An 11,101-nucleotide genomic window follows, 5' to 3' on the forward strand; every position below is an offset into this window, starting at 1 on the left:
TTTAGACATTGGGATTGTCTACGGCATGACCCGAGGACCCCAGAAGCACCACCAAGAGAGGAAGAGAAGAAGCCTGGCAGTGTGGAAGCGAGGAAGATAAGTGACACCCTCATTGTAATTCAGCATTAATCACACCATCCAGCAATGTAATTCAGGTTAATCACAATGACCTGCCACCTAACGATGTTTACCTACCACACTTTTTGGTAATGTCATTGGCAGTGGGTTGCAATCCTTAAACAACCCATAAGTTTTGGTTCTGTAAACTTCAAACTATGCTGTTTGGTGACCCCTAAACAAACTGAACCCAGCCAATTTCAATCATCCATAGTTAGGTGGTAAACCAAATCACATGACCTGTTAGGTCATTTGACAAACTGTCCACCAATCAAGGAGTGTGCCCTGTTCTGCCAATGAGAGAGAAGTCATAGAACATGCATCTGTCAAAACCAGTCCATTTGAAAACAAATTCAAAAGGAAATTAATGCACGAGATAAACCTCTATGCTTGAAAATATAAAGCATTTACAAATGTGTTAGTAGTATTTTGGAGGAAATGGAGATATTCCACAAACTTTACATGCTCTGGTAAAATATTTACTAACAATTGAAAAAATAGATAGGCTCCCATATTTGTGATTAGCGTGTGTTTTGCCACTAGTGGTTGTATGTTCTTGCATTTTCTCGCAGCCCCAGCTATTTTTTTAGCAAACATGGTGGTCATACATTTTTTTCCAGGTGATTAGGTTTGACATATCAGTCAGACTGAGAGTCCATTAGGTTGGGCTTGTGACTCATCAGTCACAAAATTAGGAGAAGGTAGAAAACCCTTTAAAATTATTTTAGGAATTATGAAAAAAGTTAAATACAGGACTTCAAAGATAACATTTACAGAAATATTGCCATTACCACATGCTACATCAGAGAGACAGTAATAAGTGTTGAATAAAGGTATTAAAAGAAATAGCTGAAATGGTTAGTGGAATTGATCTGACTTATCAGTTGGCTACAGGTTCTGCTAAGGACTTGCTGAGTTAGAAAGCTGCTGGGGGTGTAACAGTCTGAACTTGCAACATTTATAAGTTTTAACTATGTAACACAAAAGGTATGTATGCATTCTAATAATGAGCATGGTGAAAAAAAGCCAAAGCCCTCGAGTAAGAACTATTCTACTTATTAAAAATACATTTGTAAAGAAGAAAACTTTGTAAGTTCTCCACTTGAACATAATAAATGACACCCTAACACATAGATTATTAAACAATTTTTAAACTGAGGACCATAAAAAAAATGATTACCATTCTGGGACCCAAGAGAAGAATTATACTAAAATGTCAGAAAATCCATAAAAATACAAATGATAAACACAGAAACAGTAATTGTATTTGTTTGCATGCAGGTATAGTTCTCAATGTTTTCCCATCTGTACAGCAGCAAAGTGAAAAGCTAATATATTAGTAAAGCTGAACTCCAGGCATAAAAAACTATAACAAAAGTATTTTCTTCAGTAGCCAAAAATTAGCCAGTTATTAGCTTAAAAAAGTAGCAGTGACATAATCACTGTGCTGCACATAACCTCTTCAGAGAAAGATATGGGAGGGACCAAACAAGATATGGGAGGGAAAAACCAACCACAAGCTGTCTGCAAAAAAACTACAGAGAGGTGAAAACAAGACCAGTCACCTGCACAATGATAGAGAGTAGCAGTGACCAGTCTTGATTATAGAAAGCTCCTGCATAAAGACTAAATTTGACATTGGATTACGGCACAGATCTGGAAGAAATACACAAAGCACACCAAGATTCAAATAAAACTACACATGCTTCATCTATTTAGAAAGTGTTTGCTTATCTGGGAGATCAGGTTTAATTTTAAAAAAGCAAAACAAGCCACCACTGCATATGCCTTTTTAAGTCCCACCATTGGAGATAACCAATCAGTGTGTGATTCACTGTTACATTTTAAATGCAGATGCACTGCAGTTCTCTCTAATTAGCCAATTTATGATCCCATACATATGTTCAAACAACATATCTCATATGGCTCTTTATGAGTAGTAAAATTGATGTGATCTAATATAGTTTGAATCTACAGCCAACTGCATTTTTTTAAGAGGTGAATCTTGTCTGCACTTGCCTTTTGCTGTTCCATTGGCTGGTTTATTGATTTCTGCATTCATAGAAATTATATAAGGTGGCCTTTAAATCAGCTAATGAGAGGAAAAACAAGACAAAATCAATTCACTTTAAATTCTCAATTTACCAAGCTATCATACCAGGATATGAATACTTATTTTTTCTTTAAAAAGTGGCAGTTATTTTCAGCTACATTTGATGAGATTTACAGACGAGTACTGTTGCCCGAAGATCAGGGGACCAGTGCATGTCACACTTGGTCCCATTCCAATCTGTGCAGCAGTTTTTAAATCAAATGGGGCACAGTTTTTCTTTTTACTTCAATGAAAGGAGCCAGAGAGAAGAGGAGTCAACCTCTGGGGTTGTGACTGAAGTGATTGCCTTAACATATAGTGGGGTTACAAAAGGGGTTGATAACATTAGTAATATTGTATTGTCTGCTTTTGTCAGGCTCGTCCTCGACACCCCCGGCCGCTCCGGCGCCGGGCGCTCCGGCCGTGACGTCACGCGGGGATCCGCCCCCTGGGCTCGGCGTGGGTCTTATAAACCCAGTGAAGGCAATCACTCGGCGTTCAGTCAATGTGGAACGTTGAGCGATTGCCTCCACTGTCTCCACTGAACCAGTCCGGCTCCCACACGCTGCTCAGCCTGCAGTGCACTCGGACACAGCTCCTCACTACAGTGACTCTCAGCCTTTGCAAGGAAAGACATCTTCACGGGGTGGACACCTTAACCGCAAGTATCAGGGCCCAGGCTCTACAGGGGACTGCATGTTCAGTTGCCTGAACCATACTGTTGCAGTATTACCTATCTAAGCTAAAATCTGCATCAATTCCTATTGTCTGGAGGATTGCCTGCCTAAACTAAATACCTGCATCAATTCCTATTGTCTAACTAGATACCTGCATTAATCCATGTTGTCTAAATTAGATACCTGCATCAATCCGTGTTGTCTAAACTAGATACCTGCATCAATTCATACTGCTGAATTATTTCCTGGAATTGCTGTTAGCTATAGTGAGCCCAACAGCTGTGGTAGTGTCTTCAGTTATATAACCCTGTAGAATCCCGAGCTGTTTTATGCTACAGTCCCATCAGACCCCGTTCACACTAAAATTAACTTCCCTCAAGTCTAGGCTGGGATACATGATGTGGAACGGCTTCCTAGCGCACTGAGTGTGTAGGGAGTCGCCTGACTGACCCAATCCCATACAGCCTACTCAACAGTTCCGCAGCTGCAGTCCATTTCCCATCAAACCGCTTGATTGTGATAGCTTTATTGAAAACACTGTATTTTAGCAGGTATGTCATGCATAAAATATAACATATATAAATATAAAATTTGTATTTATTCTATTTTTGTAGTACAATAATAATGACAGAAAAAGGTTATGCCAGACGAGCAAAATACTGAAATATGCTTTCATGGTATTCTAAATAACCTTTCACAAATTCATTAAAATGTGTCCTGATAACTCAATTATAAATGGAGCAGCAATCCCCAGTCTTATTAAATCAGTGTACAATATTGGCAGACTATAATAACATACAGAGGTCATATGCACTGTGCTTATTAAATGGCACTTTTCTTCACATTCTTTTGTTTATCTCAACACAACATTTTCTCATCAGTGTATTAATGTCATACAGAGATGAAACTCTTTTGATTGACCATCTAGTAAAGAAATATGATGTTTTTGCAGACCATTTAAACCATGCATTTTTCAGGTAAAATTAATTTACAAATTTACGTGTGAATATTTTAGAGTGCATTTTAAATCAGATTGTGAATTGGATTGTATTTCATTTTAAAGACTAATAGTAATTCTTTATTTTAAGGTTTACTGCAGTGAAGTGTGAAGTGTTTTGTTTTTCATTTACTAAGTTTAAACTCTGCAGTGCCATACCACATAGCGCAAACTGTATTAAAAAGAGGCAAAAAACAATGATGACGTGCAAAGAGCAGTATGTTATACAACCATATTTAAACTTTTTTTTTTTAAAGAGACAGTTTTCACAATAAAATGTTGCAAATTACTTTAGTACTTAAAGTTAGGACAAATTAACAACATAGTAGGCATAAGTGCAAAACCTTGAATACTCAACATTGTACAAGAGTTTACCTTTAACAGAACATCAATGTGGACAGAGATTTGTATAGAGCATGTTCCTCTTGTATAATTCTGAGGGTTGCCAGATTGCCCCTCCCCAAGGTTAAAGCAACCCATATCATAAACAAATCTCTATATTTACTTTCGTGGTGTTTTCGGTCCAGTCACAGTGAAGTCACTGGTAATCATTTTCATTCAGTGGTTGGCCTAAATATTGCAGAGAGCCTTGACACCCTGGGCTTGCATGAAGTGGATTGCATGCATAACACTGGACTTCATCCAATCTGGAAGACAAGCATCACTGTATTGGTGACCTGGTAAGTGTACAGGATACAGGGCTGGAAAACTGGGAACAGGAAAACAGCCAAAGTTGCTTTTTTTATGTTTAGATTGTACTGGGGACTGGATTATCTCAATAAAATGCCCAAACTGGACTTGGGCTTTAATCAGATATAGGGCAAGATGATGACCTTCTTAGACCTATGGTAGGTGGAAAGGGACAAGCAGTTATGTGCATATGGGAATTCTGGAAAATGTTTTCTATAAACTGAATACTGCAGTCTTGCAGTAAAATATGTTAGACTTGGAGGAGGAGGAGGAGTCTGCCGAGGACGGCGATGACGCGTGGGTGCACAGTGCGAGTGCACGGCGCGTGGATGTGCTGAGAGCAGCTCCCGACATGGGATCCCGGGCACCATAGAGAGCAGACCGCAGCAACCCTCCAGGATAATCATCCCCTAAACAAGCCTTCACAAGTCTCCAGCAAGTCCCAGCGAAACTGCTAATGAAACCGCTAACGAAACCGCTAAACGCTAACGAACTCCCCCTCAGACGAGCATGAGTGGCAAGAAAGGAAAGGGGAGGAAGGGACAGGAGAAAAAAGCGAAAGCAGCCAGATCACTGAGATCTGAAATGGAAACTTTATTTTCCGGTGCCAATGCTTCTAAACCCACGAGAGAAGGAGGGAAAATGGCTACCTCAAGGCCTACAACCCTTCTCTGAAACAACCAAGAGACATTGTATGCCATATCCATTTTTTCAGGATAAAAGAGGAGATACTAAAAAAAGCCAGAGAAAAAGGACCTATGGTCATTGGGGGAGCTGCAATTAATCTATATCCAGACCTGTCCTTTCGGACATTAGCTCGACGGAGGGCTTTGCGCCCCCTTACTACCCTGCTCAGAGAAGGCAGTATACAATACAGATGGGGATACCCCTTTCATTTAATGGCCCGGAAAAATGGTAAAGCAGTTACTCTGCGTTCACCGGACGATATAGAGACCTTTACAGCGGCCATGGGGATTCCTGCAGTTGAGCTTGGATTGTGGCCAGATCCCCCATTACCTTGATATCTACAATACCTCAATTACCTCAATGGACAGAAGTTCTGGCTACAAGGAAAAAAAATAAGATGGAAGATGTTTGTAAGGGGGAGGGGAAGAGCAGCGGTAAATTGAGTAGAAACAAATGACTAAATAACTTATATATGTTTCATAGGCATAGATGCCAAAAAATACTAAAGTATAGAGAATAAGAGAGTGAAAATTGATGTAAATGTTTTAGTTTAGGTTACACCCTTTTAAGAAGGGTAGGGTTTTTTTTTTTTCCTTTCTTTTTTTTTTTTTTCCTTCCCCTTTTTTTTTTCTTCTCTTCGATATGCTTAGGCTCATAATTAGGAATAAGAGACACATGAAAGGGGTCAAAATTTAGGGAGTGAAGTGTTAGATAGAGGTCTTCCCTGCCGCCCCACTCCCCGTTTGCACCTCTTACCCCTCATCTTTTTCCTTTACCCAACATTTTTTTTTTCCTTTTTTTTTCTCCATTTTCTCTCTTTCTGATAATTTAGATATGAAATATATGAAATACATGAATATAATTGATATAGTGAATAAATTACATATAGTATGAAAAAGGTGCTCGGGTGCTGCTCAAGGCAGAGACGCGCCGCAACCGGTAACTCAAACTCCTAATAGGACGCACAATTGGAAAAACTTGACACCACAGTACTCACGATTAAATGGGAAGCGCTTAAACGTGTCATAAGAGGAGTATTTATATCCCATGCTAGAAGGATGAAAAGGGCTCGTGAGGCGGAGGTTACGACTTTGCTGCAAGACATATTAAGTTTAGAAGATAAACATAAAGCAAATATGAATATGGACGTGTTATATGTCTTGGAGCAAAAACGCTTAAAGCTCAGGTCAATAATGGATCAAAAGTACCTAAAATATAGGTAGGCCATCTGACGATCATTCTATGAACAAGGAGATAAAGGGGGTCGCCTATTAGCTAGATCAGTAAAGGGCCAGATTGCCCATACTTTTGTAGCAAAAATCCAAGGAAAGGGAGGACGCATAGTCCACCGTACGGATGACATAGCTCAGGAATTTCAGGCTTACTATTCTGAATTTATAATATAACAGCAGAAAAGAAGACATCCCCAGAGGAGTTAGAGAAGATATCAGGGGCAACAACATATATTGCAGAGACACCTATACCGAGGATATCGAGGGAAGAAGCAGAAACACTTGAAGCACCATTTACAGTGGAAGAGATAAATAACATAATTAAAACCCTCCCAAAGAGGAAAAGCTCAGGCCCGGACGGATATACAGGCATGTTTTATAAACAGTTTAGGGAGATGTTACCTTAGGAGTTTATGTCAAATCTTCATAAAGACATATGTATATAGTTTTATTTCTTGTTTTAAATATTTCACCTGAGGTGGGGGTAGCTTGTAGGGAAATAAAGTCTTTGTTGTGCTTATCACTGTGGAGGGGAGTGGCAGGCCCAATGAATTGCAAATAGGGCTATTGTCGAGCCCAGGCCTGTTCAGATAATTGCATCAGGTTTCTCCTGAGCCAAGACCCTTTGATCTAATAACAAGTAGACTGGCCAATCGGAAGTGAGGGGTGGGGAGTTGTAAAGTCAAGGGGATCCACATCCAAAGGGAGCAATATAAAAAATAGGACTTTACGCAGATGATGTATTATTGTATGTAACAAACTCAAGAATAGGGTTCCCGTCATTGTTGGAAGAATTCCGGAAATTTGGGTTGGCTAGTAATTTTAAAGTTAATCTCCAAAAGACAGAGGTACTGAATGTAACACTATCTGATGAGGAAGTCTCCCACCTGATTGACAGCTTTCCGTTCAGGTGGCAGACCTCAGCCATAAGATATCTGGGGATACTTCTCCCTAAAGACCTAGCGGAACTCTATGAACTTAAATATAGACCTCTGTTACAGTCTTCTATCGCACAAATTAAGAGATTGACACCCTATAAACACTATTGGGTAGGTAGAATAGCTCTATATAAAATGGATATACTTCCTCGTTTTTTATATCTTTTTCAGACCTTACCTATAGAATTACCAGCCTCCTTTTTTCATCAAAATCGCTCAGCACTGATTCAATACATATGGGCAGGGCGCTCTCCTAGAATAGCATATGATATTTTAATAAGAAGGAAGGAGGGGGAGGGTTGTCGCTTCCACACCTGAGAACATACCATAATTCCACACTATTGGCACATATATTGGATCGAAAGTTTAACGATATGAATAAGCTATGGGTCACTCTGGAGAGGGAGATCTCCCCTATCCTTCCTTTTTCAATACCATGGATAGAACCCGAGTTAAGACCACAGAGGCAGGACCTCCCCTTCTGCGTGCCTCCTCTCCTGAAGATATGGGACAACATGGTAAGAAAAAAATCAGATCTCCACTATTGGGGGACCCATGACTCCTATCATGGGGAACCCAATATTTAAACCAGGGGAATCAAAGGGACAGTTCTTACAATGGACTTGCTGCTTACCCTCACCTATAATAGATGCTCTTACATTAGTAAATCTGAAGCCAATGACTTCTCTGATACCCGAACAAAGGTGTGGATGCAGTCAATGGTTGCAGTATTTTCAGCTTAGAGCCTTATATGAAAGTTTGCAAAAGAAAGCTTCAATACATAAACCATTGACTTGGTTTGAGAATATGTGTTGTCAGAAGAAAACACCAACTCACATGATTTAAATATTATATCAGAATTTAGTGAGAGAACGATTCCCTACAAGACCCTGCTTTATGACAACATGGGAGAATGATTTACAAATCCCCCTAACAAAGGAGGAAATACAAAAATCTTTTATTATGACTCATAAGATATCTATTGCTGCCTCATACCAAGAGAAGGGGTACAAAATCCTATCTTGATGGTATAAATGTCCGACCGAACTTCATAGAATTTTTCCGATAAAATCATCAGTGTGCTGGAGATGTGGGAAGGAGGAAGGAACCTATCTTCACGTATGGTGGAAATGTGAACATATAATGCCTTTTTGGGAATATGTTTTTGAAACTTATAGCCAGGTAACGAGCACTAGAGTGGATCCATCACCTAAAATAGCTCCCCTTTCAATTTTTCCAGGCTCGGTAAAAAAAGCAAAAAACTATTTATTTAGATTTTTTGTGGCAGCAGCAAGAATATTGATTCCGCGATACTGGAACACACAGAGAGTTCCAAATATTAAGGAATGGGCCATGGAAATCAATACGATTCAGAGATATGAAGAGCTAACGGCACATATTAATGAACGACACTCTCAGTGGGAGATCATGTGGAAACCCTGGAGTAGATATAAGGAAAGCATAAAGATATGTATGTATGTATGTATGTACGTACAAGGGGAAAATATGCATATATACAGGGATATGTGTAAACGGCTGTTTAATGTTTATATGTTGACATTTATGTTTAAATTAATAAAAATCTTATTATTTAAAAAAAATATGTTAGACTTTTTGGAAGTTAACATAATCATAGCTGCATACAGGTTGAAATGGGAAATTATTTGTATTAAAATTAAATTTACAAAATAATAAATGTAGCAATGACATTGGTTATATTAATGTTGGAAACAATTGGACTTTGAAATCTGTCCCACATCTGGGCAAGTCAAACTGAACATTTGATGAACAAATACCTAAGCGGAGGTTACCTTCAGTAAAATCTATATGAGGCTGCTGCTTGGATTAAGGGTCTGATGGAAGATTTTAGGGGGCACCCTATACTTTTTTTGTTTTTTTGGCATTGGGGTCCCCCTAAAATTCCTACCAGACCTAAAGGGAATTGGGTGAGGGGGCGAGCGCTGTTTTTTTGATTTATGATTATTGTTTCTGTGGACTGTCAAAAATTGAAAATAAAATAAAGATTTAATGTCACTTTGCTGCAACGGAAATGAGTCCGTAATTATCTAAGGCATCTGAAATGAATACAAATTCAGACGAATCCGAATAGTGAACGAATTGACTTCCGGACCCAAAACCTGAAAAATTTAATAATGACAATCTGAAGCGAAACAAAACTATTTTTTGCAGGCTTACAGGTCTAAGTAGGATTAAGCAATTTCATGCACATAGTAAACTGAAAACTGCTAGTCCAGGGGTGCCCAATAGGTCGCTCGTGACCTACCAGTCAATTGCTGTCAGGGTACCCTGCACAGGCGTTCTCACACCACATGCAGGTACCCACGCAGGATGACCAAAATAATATGCCCACACAGGATAGGGTTATATGCACAGTTTATTGGTTCCACATCAACAAAACTACAAACCCAACAAAGAGGGGTAACAGGCCTGCAGATGTACCGCAGGCCTCGGGATACCAGAAGAGTGGTCAGGTACAAGCCGAGTCGTTAACAGGAGGGCAGCGCGGTACAGGAACAGGATTGATGAAGAGTGGTCAGGTGCAAGCCGGGTCGTCAACAGGAGGGCAGCGCGGTACAGGAACAGGATTCAACGGAGAGTGGTCGGGTAACAAGCCGGGTCGGTGACAGGTTTTCAGATAGGAAGCAAGGTTCAGGACATGGGCATCAGTCAGGTTTAGCAACACAATACTGACCCAGCTTCCTGACTGCAGGGAGGGCCTAAATACCCTCCCAGGAAGCACCAGGTGATGGGATGATCAGTCACAGCTGGGGCACACCCGCAGGTGAGTACCGGAGCTGCAAGTTCCTTACAGTTCCTGGCTGCTGGAGACACCCACAGGCGAGCACAGGAACTGCAGGACCCGGATCCAGCGCCACCTAGGGGTGCTCTGGATCCTGACAGTACCCCCCACTCAAAGAGCGGACTCGACGCTCCCACAAAGTCCATAAGCATCCTCGAAGTCCAAGGGCACGGAAAGCCTGCAAGGCCGCCAAGTCCACCACATGCCCCAGGGCAAAAGTTCAGGGACCGGCTGAGCACCCCCCCTGCCAGGGTCAGGCATCAGGCCGAGCAGTCCACCACCCGGATCCGGCAGAAGTCTCCACAGGCCAGCAGAAGACCCAACAGGAAGGCCATGGGTAAAAGGGTTCCATGGGGCACTCCGCCCAGCACCGAGGGGCATCACCTCGGCACCAGGACCAGAAGCAAAGAGCTGGGCAGCAGGCACCGGATCAGCGGAGCCGAAGATCTGGGCAGCAGGCACCGGATCAGCGGAGCCGAAGATCTGGGCAGCAGGCACTGGATCCGCGGAGGCGAAGAGCTGGGCAGCAGGCACCGGATCAGCAGAGTCGAAGAGCTGGGCAGCAGGCTCTGGATCAGCGGAGGCAAAGAGCTGGGCAGCAGGCTCCGGATCAGCGGAGGCAAAGAGCTGGGCAGCAGGCACGGGATCAGCAGAGGCGAAGAGTCGGGCATCAGGCACGGGATCAGCGGAGGCGAAGAGTCGGGCATCAGGCACGGGATAGTCAGAGACCAGGAGCCGGGAATCAGGCACGGGATCGTCAGAGACCAGGAGCCGGGCATCAGGCACCGGATCGTCAGAGACCAGGAGCCGGGCATCAGGCACGGGATCGTCAGAGACCAGGAGCCGGGCA

This window comes from Nanorana parkeri, unplaced genomic scaffold (genome assembly GCF_000935625.1).
Source record: "Nanorana parkeri isolate BGI_ZX_2015 unplaced genomic scaffold, ASM93562v1 scaffold828, whole genome shotgun sequence".
Lineage (NCBI taxonomy): Eukaryota > Metazoa > Chordata > Amphibia > Anura > Dicroglossidae > Nanorana > Nanorana parkeri.